This window comes from Amblyomma mixtum, chromosome 3 (genome assembly GCF_055824585.1).
Source record: "Amblyomma mixtum isolate Tamu chromosome 3, ASM5582458v1, whole genome shotgun sequence".
NCBI lineage: Eukaryota > Metazoa > Arthropoda > Arachnida > Ixodida > Ixodidae > Amblyomma > Amblyomma mixtum.
This window is the reverse complement of record NC_143014.1, coordinates 369,366,123-369,381,201: the sequence shown is the minus strand read 5'-3', so window position 1 is coordinate 369,381,201 and position 15,079 is coordinate 369,366,123. Positions and strand designations below refer to the sequence as shown.

Below are 15,079 nucleotides of genomic sequence, written 5' to 3'. Positions count from 1 at the left end.
ACCTGGTTAGCCGCACTGGTTAGCGCGCATGACGGGTGCGAAACGTAACAACGGAAAGAACACGCCGTGCGCACCCCCTTAGACCTCATGTGTGGGAAAGAAACCTAATAAGTAAATATTCCTGCCGAAAATTAATTGATATGCTTAAGGAATGTCGTCACAAAAACAAATATTTTTGGCTACTTTTGGGCTACGCAAAAATTTCGCTTTTGGCTACGTTTGGGCTACTACGGAGGCCAATTTGGCTACCTGAGGTCGGAGCCATCTGGCAACCCTGCAGTCAGCGCGCCAGTTGGCGCCAGTAAAGATCAGCACGCTGCCATGACAGCCAAATGTCTGATCACTTTTCGCGAGAAAAATCTTGTGCCATTCGACGGCACTCTGACACGGCACAGCCTTCTTGAACGCATGAAGGACAACGCGGTTTTCCGAGGAATCGATGTTGCTACCCTCAGCATCACGGTGAGTGATTGTTGTTGTTACCCTCACGCAATGGCACATGCCCACACAGGGTATGTCTACAGTGTCGAAGCACGACAATTCTGTTGCCTTTTTCCGGCTTTAGCTTTACACCCCTCATTTATAAAGTGCCCGCGCACACCATATCCAAATTTCAGCTTTGTATGACCGACAGTTTTTAAGCTATAAGATCTTTTCCACTTCTCACTAGCTGTAAACAAAGGCTTGCAACGTGCTAGGCAGAAAAAAAAGCTCGTTTTGCTTTCTTATCACCCTCTTACCCATCCAAAAGTTCTTGTCGAGGGTTCGCGATCTAATTCCGGTCATTTTGCAGTTTGTTTTATATCTTTAACCCCAGTCTTTCAGGGATACGTCGGCTGCTGCTCCGGTGAAAAAAAAAAAGAAAAAAGAAACGACTTTCGCGCGCAAAACGGCTCGGAAGTTGCGCACCCGCAATACCTACCGTCATTGGCTAGTCTCGCGCGGCACTTCCGGGCGATGGGTGAAATTTTCTGCAAACCCAGAAACCGGGCGACGCGATGAGCGACAGTGGTTCGGCGGCCCCCAGCTCATCGCGCGATGCCATCGCGCGGCGTGTCGCCGCTAATTATCGCCTCATGCGGTTAGCGCTTAAGGGAAGGGATAAAGGAGGGTCTAAGGGAAGCAAGGAAGAGAGGGATAATTTCGGGATAATTTCGACCACCTGGGGATCTTTAATGTGCATTGACATCGCATAGCACACGGGCGCCTTTTGCGTTTCGCCTCCATCGAAACGCGGCCGCTGCGGTCGGGTTCGAACCCTGGTACTCCGGATCAGTAGCCGAGCGCCCTAACCTTGAGACACTGCGGTGGGTAGGGGCACGTTTTGTTTCGAGTTTTACGTTTATTTAGCTGAGTTATTTGCAGAAATATCTGAACTCGTGTTTTTGCTTACTCATTGCGGGGCAAAATGAGAGAAAACGCTCTTTTTCAGTCTTAGTCACAGGACGGTCCCGGAGTCCCATATCTGATAGACAGGGAGCTCTTCGGTCGGGGATTCTTTTTCCTGGTCCCGACCGCCACTGTTCATGGTTTCTGCCCTTCACTTTACAACCTATCGCCACAGTCCACATGACAGCTTAGGGTTTGCGGTGGCGCCAAGCACCATAACATCAGCTAGATTCTAGAGGCCCGTGTACTGTGCAATGTCAGTGCACGTTAAAGAACCCCAGGTGGTCGAAATTTCCGGAGCCCTTCACTACGGCGTCCCTCATGGCCTGAGTTGCTTTGGGACGTTAGATCCTCATAAACCATAAACCAGTTAACATTCTCAGGCCTGCTGTTTGGCTCCAAAACGAAAAGAGCGTAGTACCAATGTGCTACAATGTGTAGAAAACTCGAAAAATAGTTTGTGAGTTAATTGTGCTAGAGGCTACAAATTGGCAGCACTTGATTCTACATATTTTTTTCCGGTTACAATGATGTACTCAGCGCGGTTACATGAACAAAAAGTTGAAAAATAGCTAGGCAAACTGAGAGAAAACGCTGTTTTTTGAACTTTTTGTTTGTGTAACCGCGCTGTGTACATCATTGTAACTGCGTCGCTGCAGACTTTTGTTGTAAGCCTGTTGGCCTGCAAGCACATGGTGTTAGCCGCAGCTTGGTATGTGCGGTAGTGTCGCAGCAGAGAACTTCTGTTATCACGACACTGGGCAGGAACATGCTGAACCGACCAAATTTGCTCACTTGCAAAACAGACGACCTGTCGAGTTTCTGTAATGCGGGGTAGTTGGCTGCTTGGTTTCTGTAGCTAGAGGACTTTTGTTCTGCATGTAACATTCAGATCTTTCTGTATAGCAAAAGAGCAAATTTTGTTTAGATAAAAAAGCAATGCCTGTTTTAATGTGCTTAACTGCTTACATACCATTTTAATGTACTCTTGTGTTCTTAGGTGTTTGAGGACGATTTTCAAGTTTTTGTAGAAATGGACGAAAATTATATCATGCAGGACAGAACTAAAATAAAAGTTGTTGAGAACAGCCATGTTCGGTGCGTACTTTTTTTTTTACTAAGAATGATCAATAAGTCATGTTAACAGTTATAAGTAATGCAACAAGAGTATCCTATAGCAAGAACAGTATCTGAGCTTTTCCTGACCCTTGCATGCAAGAATGGGTTGTCTTTCATTTGACTCAACAATAGTCGCAGCTAAAATTTATGGAAGTGCTAGTTATAGCCTGCACTCATGAAGTCATTTTATTTGTTCTTCTCTTTTTGTTTTCCTTTTTCATCTGACATTATAGGATTGCAGATGTGCTTGAAGGCGCACAACACTCCAATATCTCTCAACAGACTGGTGGAGCTGATGCCTATTGCCTCCCAGTTGTGCCTCATGATGTTCAGCTACTTATAGGGCGCCACCGCGCTGGTCAGTGTTTCAGAGGCCGAAGCAGGGTCCTTCAGTGGCTTTACCATGACTTGTGCTTACATGACATGTGAGTTCTTTTCAAGAAAACTTTTGGACTATGGGATGAGACGGCAATTAGGGTCAGAAACTTGCGTGACCATAGGCTGTTTTGATAAACCAGCCAGGTGGGGTGCTAAAGCAGTTGTTTCAAAGCTGCACAATTGTTTGTAGTCCACAATAATGCAAAAGTGCTTAGAGTGCATTTTCAATACATTTGTGTGGACTACAGGTATTATGACAATTTGTTTGCAAATTTTTCAATCATGAACTATAACAGCTGTTGTAACCACTTTGCTGCTAGCTTCCTGCGTCTACATTAAAATGCTTTTATAACCTGTTAGGTACCCTGGAAGACTGTACACTGAGGCGGCACGTGCTTTGATTGCCAAGTACCCCAACCTGGCAGATGCCACTGGCACTGGCTACGTAAGTATACAGCCATTGAAACCAATCTTTTGGAGAGCAGGTTGGTGAGTCAGATATGAGGTGCTTTCTTACTGTTCGATTAGAAGACGCATGAAGGCTACCGAATAGGCAAACACGAGGAAGGTGGGGGGCATGATAATCCTTATATATTTTTGCTCAGAAGAGTAAAAAAAAACTGTAAAGTAGATCACCCACTCTAAGAGTTGCCCATAAATTCACTCTTGGAAATGATTGTACAAGTCCTTGATTTGCAAAACCCAGCTGTGCTAGCATTAAGATTATGATGTACTGCTGGCCATATCGTTAGCCAGCTGAAGTGTTGCATTACTAAATTCACCATGTGCTTCTCTCACTCGGACGGCTGGCTGCAGTTTCCATGATGTAATTTAGCATATAAGGTGGAGGTTGATCTCTTTCTTGTAATATTATGTTTGAGTAAAGCTTCTGCTCGATTCTATTCCAATTATTTGGTTTGGTTTTTAGGGTTTAACGTCCCAAAGCGACTCAGGCTATGTGAGATGTAGTGAAGGGCTCCGGAAATTTCGACCACCTGGGGTTCTTTAGCGTGCACTGACGTTGAACAGCACACGGGCCTCTAGAATTTCGCCTCCATCGAAATTCAGCCGCCGCGGTCAGGATCGAACCCGCGTCTTTCGGGCCAGCAGCCGAGCACCATAACCACTGTGCCACCGCAGCGGGGCTACAATTATTTCATCTTGCGCATTGTCTGCAGCACTGAAGGGCTAAAACAAAAAGCTTGTGCAGCATTTGATCTTGTGATGCAATATTGCTTTGTCTCGGTAAACTACCAAGCTAGCATGGAAGTTAACACAACTTTTACTTGAGTGGTCAGTGACTGCATGTTTTCATTGGATAGGGTTTTTAAATTTTTAACTCATGTAGGCTTCTTACAAGAGATCTCTTATTCCAAGTAACCTCAGCCCTTCCTCATTGCTGAGGAGAAGGCTGAGCTTAGCCGTAGCTGCCAGAGGCCTCACCCTTCTTGCTCTAGCAAGGACTGTGGCTGGGGCTACCTGGCTTCGTCTTGTATACATAACACCTCTTACCACCATTTTTAGGCACTATACGCCACTTTAGGCCATTCCACCTGACTTATGCACCCTTTGACACACTCTAATCATGCACATACTCACTACTCTTTTAGGCCCTACACACCCTGTGATGATTTTAACATGTTTACATATTTCAGCCTGAGCAGACGAGAAACCTCGTGTTTGGCGGTCTTTGGCCTTAGGTGCTCTTGCGCGAAATAAAGCTAGCATCATCATCATCAACTTGAGTGGTCAGTGCATGTTACAGAAGCCCAGGTGGTCTAAATTTACTATAGAGTATCTCACAGCCAGAGTTGCTTTGGGGCAGTAAACCCCAGAAACCCTTTCACTTGAGTGGTAGCCTACCTAGAGGAAGCAAGATGAACCAGAACTGCATGCTGCTTGTCAGTGCTGAAAATAGGGAATTTTAATTGTGATGCAATGAGTCAGGTGGTCTAGCCAAACATGAAAAAAATGAGAATTTAAGAATTGTAGTCGAAGTTTAAAAAGATTTTTCCTACTGCAATGATCCTTGTCTAATTATGCACCTGCACATGAAGAAACGCTCCTTGCACCAGAGGTGTAAACATGCTGAATGGTTTGTTGGTTAATTTGTAGTTTTCAGTGCACAGAAATATACAATTTTCATTTCCCATTGTTTCATAAAGAATTAAGTGTTTTTAAGGTACCAAAAAAGGTGCTGTTCTAACTACACGTCTGAGTTTATTTCTAGCTTATCGGTACCACCATTGCTGATAAGTGCTCTGAACTGCAGTCATCAATTCAAGTAGCAGTGCCTGCATTATGTGTAATATTTTATATGCAGGACTCCTAGCGAGAATCGCTGAGGTTCAAGGCCAAGTACGAACGCCGAAAAATCAGGCTCCACCAAGATGATGAAACAGATGGTGCTTCGGCAAAAAAAAAAACAAGCAGATTGCTGTGAAGGAGACTGTGGGCAGCACTACCCCACAGCGAGTCGCGAGGCCATGTGTGGTATGCATTTAAAATTTTGATTGCGCCCTTTGCAGCAAAAGCATCTGGTGTCAGGAGACAAAAAACTTAATTTTGCCCGCAGGGTGATGGTAGCGGCGACGATGAAGATGAAGACAGCATTGCTGGCCACATTGAAGCTATGAAAAAGGAGGTGTCCAAGGCACGGCCAGACATGGCTTACATAGCTGATTGCATGCGTCGGACATATTCCAGCCGAAGGCTTTGGATTGGCACTGAAAACCCTTCAGTAGAAGCCATAATGGAAAAATATCCAGCACTATCCATCAGCTCAATTGTAAGTTTTCTGTTGTTTTCTTTTTTCTTTTTTTCAGCTGCTGTGGCAATATTTTGCACACTTCTTTGATGGTGGTGCGATGGAAGAATATCTGTATGCCTAAGCCTTCTGTTTTCATGTTTATTTTTTATTCAGGGCGGGGGATTTTGGGTAATTTTTTTTTTCTCTGAAGTTTTGGAATTTAGTTTTTCTGCTAAAAATTTCTTAACTTGTGTTTTAATGGGCCTCTCTACAGCAGAGGGCCATTAAGTACTTGTGCATGTTTTGTGTAAAACATTATGGAATTGGCAGATAACACTAAAACTTCTACTGAGATACCTACTGACATTGATGACAGTCGTTCTGCCATGCATTTTATTACCTTCTCCCTAGTGCTGCAGTATCCATCCATGACCAGCCTGCTTTTGTTTGTGTGCTCTGGAGGCATTCATTCAACATCACAACTAATATTCTGAGCACAAGAGAGCCTCCAACAGGCTCTTGAATCTGAATGCCATGTGATACAAATATGTCTGTAAGGCACCTGGCTGCTGCTGATGTTTTTGGCCTCTCGCTTGTGAGACCCATTTTGCAAACTTGGTCTCAAATTAAGGAACATGAAAAATAAAAACAGAGGTGTACATCAGTTGACTGAAATCACCCCTCCATTTTAAGCACGAGATCCGGCAGTTTTCTTGCATTCTCTAGTTTTTGCACTGAAAACTCTATTTTCCAAGTAGAAATCAGGTAAAATCTCGTTTCACTCGAAAACACAAGGGTGTATGTACATTTAGGGCCCTGCATATTTTTGCATCAAATTAGATCCCGTCCAATGCTGAACAGATTTTTTAGAATAGCAGTAGTCTTCAATAATAAATTTAATAAATTGAGTTGGGCTTGATTTGTACTTAGAAATTCTGCTTTAGGAAACATTCGTTTCTGCTATACTGTCGCAGGGGATGAAACCAAAATTTGAGTGCATTGCAGATTTTCTAGATGTGCCTAAACCTAATTTAGTCTGCACTATTTATGATTCATTGTAACCACAAAATGTTTGAGAAAGGCACTTGAGATGTGACAGGCCAAAACATGGGTATGACCAGGTGTCTTATTGAAATCCTGGCAATGACATCCAGCTTCAAGGCTTCCACATGTTCAAAATGGCTGCTGTGACTATGAATATTGTTGTGGTGGAGAAAAAAGGCAAGCATGTTTTGCAAAGACAAGTTTCATTGGAGGCTGGTAATGTGTGGATGAGATAGGTTTAACAAGAAGGTCGGTTAGCTGGGCGAGTTTGTAATAATAATCGTGGGGGGTACATTCGAACAAGACGAAGCAAGAAGACTACACAGACGAGCGCTGACTCAAAACTGAATTTTTTATTGAAAAGAGAAAACACATATACATAATAATCACGTGAACAAACAGAGCAAAGAGCATTGGTCCAGCAAAATCAAGATCAACAGTCGCAACATATGCCACGTGGCAAAGTCCGATCAAAGGCACCCCTGAGAACCCAAATGAAAAAAGTCGTGAATTATCCAAAAATGATACTTCTTTATTAACTAACGCCAGTGAAGGCTGGCTGACACACTGTGACTTCTTCTTCCTTATGAAGTAAGCTTCCATTATTTCCCTGGTCATTTTATCCCAGTGACGAAACAAAATTTTAGTTTTTGTGACCAAGGGGCGGCAGTTTTTGCGTTTCTTTTTATCGTTTTATTTCCCACAATCGTGGCAGTGATCTTTAAGATGTGAATATCTGGTGTCTGAAAGTGAGTTCAGGTGTTCCCGCAGGTGAACTTAATACAGCGGCCTGTTTGACCAATGTAAACTTTTTTTGCACGAGAGTGGAAGTTCATAAACTACAGAACATGCGCATTCCTCCAACAGTGACCTGTGAGTAACACGGCATTTGAATGGTACTCCTAATACCTTTCCCCTACGGTTCCTGATGGCCTGGCAAAGCCCCCTCAACTTATAGGGTGCCAAAAAAACAACATCAACTTCAAACCCTCCAGCTACATTTTTCAGATTATGTGCTACTTTGTGTATGTAAGGAGTGACCGCGATTTTTTTACGTGCTTTGTCCCTCTTTGATTTTACGAAATCCGTCCTCACCAGCCGCACCAACTTTTCACACGTTGCCGAAATAACCAAATTGGGGAACCCTGCGGTTTTCAGCCTGCTGACCTGTAACAATACACTCTCTTCGATACAGTGAAAACACGAGTTCTATGCGCTCGAGCGGAGGGCGGACACAGCAATTCCATTTTTTACATTTTTTGAGTGTCCTGAAGAATAGTGTAACGCCTGTTTCTGGGACCTTGGGGAGTAAAGCCTACAAATATGGTCGTTCTTGAATAACAACTTAATACTCAAAATCTGGAGAGAATCCTTCAAGGGCACTTTAGATGTAAACGACAGACTGTCTGCTTAATCCCTAAACAACTTTAAAATGTCTATCATCCACCTGTTGAAGTTGTCTCTTTTAATCTGCAGGAGGATGATAGACATTTTGAAGTTGTTTCGGGATTGAGCAGACGGTCTGTCATTTACATCTAAAGTGCCCTTGAAGGATTCTCTCCTGCTTTCGAGTATTAAGTTGTTATTCAAGAACGACCATATTTGTTGGCTTTACTCCCCCAAGGTCCCAGAAACAGGCATTACACTATTCTTCCGGACACTCAAAAATGTAAAAAATGGAATTGCTGTGTCCGCCCTCCGCTCGAGCGCATAGAATTCGTGTTTTCACTGTATCGAAGAGAGTGTATTGTTACAGGTCAGCAGGCTGAAAACCGCAGGGTTCCCCAATTTGGTTATTTCGGCAACGTGTGAAAAGTTGGTGCGGCTGGTGAGGACGGATTTCGTAAAATCAAAGAGGGACAAAGCACGTAAGGAAATCGCGGTCACTCCTTACATACACAAAGTAGCACATAATCTGAAAAATGAAGCTGGAGGGTTTGAAGTTGATGTTGTTTTTTTGGCACCCTATAAGTTGAGGGGGCTTTGCCAGGCCACCAGGAACCGTAGGGGAAAGGTATTAGGAGTACCATTCAAATGCTGTGTTACTCACAGGTCACTGTTGGAGGAATGCGCATGTTCTGTAGTTTATGAACTTCCACTCTCGTGCAAAAAAAGTTTACATTGGTCAAACAGGCCGCTGTATTAAGTTCACCTGCGGGAACACCTGAACTCACTTTCAGACACCAGATATTCACATTTTAAAGATCACTGCCACGATTGTGGGAAATAAAACGATAAAAAGAAACGCAAAAAGTGCCGCCCCTTGGTCACAAAAACTAAAATTTTGTTTCGTCACTGGGATAAAATGATCAGGGAAATAATGGAAGCTTACTTCATAAGGAAGAAGAAGTCACAGTGTGTCAGCCAGCCTTCACTGGCGTTAGTTGATAAAGAAGTATCATTTTTGGATAATTCACGACTTTTTTCATTTGGGTTCTCAGGGGTGCCTTTGATCGGACTTTGCCACGTGGCATATGTTGCGATTGTTGATCTTGATTTTGCTGGACCAATGCTCTTTGCTCTGTTTGTTCACGTGATTATTATGTATATGTGTTTTCTCTTTTCAATAAAAAATTCAGTTTCGAGTCAGCGCTCGTCTGTGTAGTCTTCTTGCTTCGTCCAACGATGTATAGTTTTAACAAGAATACAAAATATCTTTTGTGACATATTTTCGTGCAGCCTGCCATTTTCATGTTGACTGCAAAATAATGAAGACAGTAGGGCATTTGATGTAGAGCAGAATATAGCAGTTGTAGCAAATTTAATTTTCCTGGAAAATAAATTACCCGTGGGAAACCCAAATCATGGATCTTTTTTCTGAATGATCTGATTGCTCCTCACATTTCATTTTAACTCCATGAATTGTGGAAAAAATGACTCGTAAAGAAGGCTGTATGTATGCAATACAACGTCTGTGTTTTACTGTAGTTTATATAACAGTTCTAGCCCCTTTTTTTTTCCCCTGTGCTCTTGCACTTAGGTGGGTACAACTGAAAATTTTGCTTTGGTGTTTGCTACACATGCACCACAGCTGAGCTATCACGTTCCATTTTATGCTTAAGGCACCTAGTGTGCATTTCTTTATGTTCCTTATTTACCTCAATTTTGCAGACTCGGCTGGAGTTTGAGCTCATCACAAAGGTGAAAAGTTTGGAAGATTTTGAATGTGTCTTCGACCATGCCAAATACAAGATTGTACAGGCGGCACGTACGAAGCGCCACCTGGAATCCTTTTTTGAGGAGTTTGATATCTTCTCAAATGGTGCCTCAGAGTCAGCAGTATGTGGTGCGTATATTGTATATTATCAGCTGGTTGTGGCTTGTCTTATTCACTCGCACAGAGACCTCACTTTTAGAAACTGACTGGATAGGGATTGAACATGAATGCGTCGCATTTGTCTGTTTTCAGACTTAGTTGAACTCAGCTTATAGTCTTTTTGCTAACAACCCATAGTTTACAATGAATTATTGCCAGTCAGGCAAGTGCTGACTTGTGCTAATTTTGATTTTGCAGTGGCCTGCAGGAAGGTATTGCTGCATTGTGATGAACCTTGTATGCAATATTGCTTCTGTGAGATGTGAAAGCCGTGATACATCATCGTCTGCTGTGTGTACCATGTTCAGCAGGCAGCTTTCGTTATGCAGTGCCATATTTGTTGAAATCTAGGCCAATAGTTTTACCAAAAACATGGGGCCACTCCATGTCAAATGATGTAACATTTTCTCAACCCTCATAGATTTCATTGAAAAATATTTCGCAGGTATTTGCACCTGAACGTTCCATTTGTCTCATATTTTTTCGTAACAATTATTTTCATGTCATGAAAATAATTCTCAGGTGAAAAGGGAAAAGATTGGAATGAAAAATATCCTTATAAATGTACTTTATTGCAGACGAATGCTTTTGATGATGCTTATGGGAAGTTTGAGTATGTAGAGTAGCCAAAAAAAAATTCTTTTCAAATTCACGTATGATAGAGAAAATAGGGCTTACATAAAAAAGTGGGGAATGTGAAATCTTTTGGTGAGAAAGCATCGAAGCTTAAAGGCACATGTTTTAAACAGGGTTACAGGGCATACCACAGACAACACAAGGAAAATATTTCAGGTCAGGTACAGTCAACATGGTCGCTAGAAATAAAGGACACATTGGCCTTTATTTTGCGGAGGACGAAATTTTGAGAAGAAAAAAACTCCCGCTGGTGGTCCAAGCAAAAAGAATACGTGTGATGAAAATACTCAAACCTTATCAGGCAAATTTCACCTGGCTATTTTTGTAAACTGGTGCAAAAATTTTTTTGAAATTGTCAGGCATTGTAAATGTGGCAAAAATGCCAGTTTTGAGGAGCACAGAATGCCTCTTGGTGTCTCAAAAAAGTATCAAGTAACTACCGTTACATATTTTCCTCAGCTCTGCGAATACAAGTTCCAAAATGGCGTTGCTTTTTGAATGCGAGCAGTCATTTGTTGGAATTAGCGAACTCACTGTGCACCTCAAGCAAACCGCACTGCGGAGAGAGCTGATGAAAATCAGGGGAGGCACTTGTCTGTACTGTAACCCATTTAAAATAAAGATTGTGCGTTAAAAAAAAAAACTAAGCCATTTTGCTGCGTTCCATACTTGCAGGGCCGAGGCAAAGGCGCATAATGGTAGTTATTTGATATCTTGGAGCACCAAGAGGCATTTGGCACTCCTCAAAACTGGTGCTTTGGCCAAACTTAAAATGTTTGACAATTTTTAAAACTTTTTACGCACGTTTAAAAAATTATATCCTTTGAAACTTGCCTAGAGAAAGGCTCGGGCTTTTAATGCCATGTATTGTTTTTGCTTGGACCATCAGCAGGATTTTTTTTCCTCCTCAAAATTGACCATGTTGACCATACTTGACGAGAAATAGTTTTCTTATTTCTGATGTTTTCTGCGATATGCTTTGTAATTCTGTGTAAAATATGCATTAAAGAGAAATTGGGAGAACACTTAAGCTCTGCCTTTAATTAAGGGTATGATGCAATAGAGTTAATGGCTCCCATCTGCTGGCCCTTTGCAGATCCTTGCTTGTGTACATGCACTTTGCTACTCTCTTAATCACTAACCCTTTAATTTGTTTCTCTATTGTTGTCTCGTGCATATTCATTAGCATGCAATTGTAAGCCAGCAACACCCCCTGACATAGATACCTATGAAGCCCTGCTTTAATCAAGCTGTACAGATGTGCCTGCATAGCCTAGGAGTAGCATGTCACCCAAGAGTCCTGGAAGCTTCAATTCCTATCTCACTATCCCATCTGAAATCAGTAGGACCCGCCGCGGTAGCTCCGTGGTTACGGTGCTCGGCTACTGACATGAAAGACGCGGGTTCGATCCCGGTCGCGGCGGCCGAATTTCGATGAAGGCGAAATTCAAGAGGCTCGTGTACTGTGCAATGTCAGTGCACGTTAAAGAACCCCAGGAGGTTGAAATTTCCGGAGCCCTTCACTACGGTGTCCCTTATAGCCTGAGTCGCTTTGGGACGTTAAACCCTAATAAACCAAACCAAATGAGAAGGTGGCAGCTCCTGCTATGTCATGTGGTCTCGTGACATCGCATAACCCGCTGATCAGTCAGTAATTAGCCATTTCCCCTGCTAACTACCACCTGTCAGAGGCATGCCTCTAAAGCTTCACTCTCAATGCCGGGACTTTCGGCAGAGCAGGGCCTTTAACGCTCTGGTGTTAAAACTGAGCTACAGTGATAATTTGATGTAGGCAATAACTGTTACACTGGGGAAAGCAGCAGGGAGCAGGTGTGGTGAGGTGCTTCTGACAGCACGGCCACTGCTCCAGTGTGTGGTCTGCTGCGTCGGTCGTACTAATTGCATGTTTGTAGCTTGGAGCTTCAATTGGTATAATTGCACAGAATATCAACTAGTTTAAGGAAAAACAGTAGTTGACAGCACTTGTTTCCTGTATGCTAAATTTTTTGTGGTGTTGCAAAGGCTTTTTGCTGTTTTTCTGGTTGTGAGAATTGGTTTGATGTGCAAGTTTACTCCATAGATTTCAGGCTTTTAGTTAGCTGTGATAGTTCTTTGAACCGATTGCTTGGCTAATAGGTAGGGAACAGCCCTAACAGCTACCTGTGGTGCAGTTATTACAGGACATTATGCATTTTCCACAATCTCTTTGAAGGCTGATATTTTATGCATGTCTAGAGCAGATTTTTATATTGAAGATGGCATGTTAAAGAGCAGAATTAGATTTATTCTGTTTAAAATGCATGGTGACATCACATTTTATATTGATTTGTTACTCTTTCAGAGGCAACAATTTCGGCAGCAGTGTGTGTTCTTCCGAGTCTTGTGAAAGAAAGGAAGGAAGCCTTTATCTGCCATGTTGTAAGTCTCTTAAGTTTCTTGTGTGAGCAGTACTCTGTAAGATGCTTATAGTATGCAGGTTTTTGTACTCGTGGATAGTGTTTATAATACTTTCATTCTTTTGAACAGTTAAACATTGTGACATGTTGAAGAAAACAGATCTGTAGTATTGTCGAAAAGGGCAGTTTTTTTTTCGACAGCCATTCAGAGGTCTACAGCGCTGATATACATGCAAGGAATTGTCTGGCCAATGATGCATTTTCGCTTTCGTTTGCCATTTATTGGACCAGAACCACTCAGTTTGCTTTCCAAGATTTCATTATCATTACTGGCTTCAGATTATTTTCTAAAAGGGTACTTTTGGGGAACCTTATGCAGGATTGCTGATTTGCTTTCCATGCAACAATTTTGCTTAGGTTGGCTGTTGCAGCTGACTAGCGGTCATGAGCTGACATGGGGAGGTACAGATGAATTTAACATTGACGAGCTGCAGGTTCATGCATTGGTTTCTATGTTTTACGAAACGATGCCTGTAGAACTGATTTGTTTGTATGCATATATGTTTTTTTTTCAGGACCCTGCAGCTGTGCATTTATATCCGACCGTGGTGTTTGAGGGGAACATCTTCAGCTGTACCGAATTTTCGGTGTGTTTAGAGTCCGTGGTCGTCAAGGAGGCCAGCCTGCTTTCTGCGCTGGCCACGCAGATGTCGCTGTACTGGGCGTGCAATATCGTATATACAGCCAAAGCACAACGGTCGTTGGACCTGCTATGCCAGCTCGTCAAAGTAGATAGTGGATTGAGGTCAACACCAATTGTCGCATGGCGCATACATTTCTGTCAAAATAAACATTTTCAGACATAAATTACTTTTCTTGTCAGTTTTCTTACCTTACACACGTTCATGCTGTAGTAAGCACAGTGCAGCTGCTCTGAACTGGCTTGTGTGGGCATATATTGTACAGATCAGCAGTTCATCCCGCTGGGGGAAAATTGGAATAACAGTTAACCTCTGCAGAGTAAAATTACCTGCACCAAGGATCATTTGGCAGATTAACAGTTCGTCTTCTGGGGAGTGTCTGCTAAGATGAAGAGTTAATCTCTATAGAGTAATATTTGCTCTTCCAGGGATCATTTGTAAGGATCAACAGTTAGTCTTCTGGGGAGTGTCTGCTAAGATTAAGAGTTACTCCCTGAAGAGTAATATTTGCTCTACCAGGGATCATTTTTGGGGAATAACAATTAGTCTCCTGCGGTACATCTGCTGAGATTAAGAGTTAATCTCTACAGAGTAGCAGTTGCTCTTCCACAGATCATTTGTAAGGAGCAATGGTTAGTCTCCTGGGGAGTATCTGCACAGATGAACTGTTAGTCCTTTATGGAGGGGAGTAACTGTTCTTCCCATTGAAGTTAGTCCCCAAAAGGACGATTGCCAGTGGCAGGTCAGTTACTCCCCAAAAGGACTAACCTCCCTACCCCTTTTCATCCTTTTTTTCTAAGAGTGTACCCAGGCGCCTTCGAGAACGTCGACGATCACTCGGCAAGCTCCCGGTACACAATGTTCACAGTCGAGCGGCCGATGACAAAAAGATGCGCTATTGTCCGGTCCTCGGCGCTGGAACACAGGCGATATAATCCAACGGCTACACCTTTCTCCAGGGAAATCGGCTTCCGCATGTTGGTCACCTGACGCTGCAAAACGCACTGCAGCGATTCTACAAGGTACCTGAACGTGGCAGGACTCACGCGGAACGCCTGCTTGAAATGGGTTTCCCCGAGGTTAGGCAACGTGTCTTCGAACCAATTCTCATTTCTTGGGAAGGCCCACCGCTCGCGGATAATCCCTGACGAAGTGGACGCCCAAACAGCGGCCGACGTGAACGTATTCGCCAGCAGACGCAGCTCTAAATCTCTCGTCGTCTTGGCGCGTTCTTGAATTGCAAGCTTCAGCCGCTGCAGCCGGTTCCGGCGCTTCATCCTTAATAGCTGCAGAAGGAGTAATGCTCGCTTACATTGTTGCTCATTAGCGACTGTAAAAAATTCGGCACTGA

At 43.0% G+C, this 15,079-nt stretch overlaps 1 pseudogene; it reads left to right on the top strand.

Moving 5' to 3' along the window:
• The first annotated feature begins 321 nt into the window (after positions 1 to 321).
• On the top strand, positions 322 to 13,877 carry LOC149356736 (uncharacterized; annotated as a pseudogene).
• Positions 13,878 to 15,079: the final 1,202 nt, after the last annotated feature.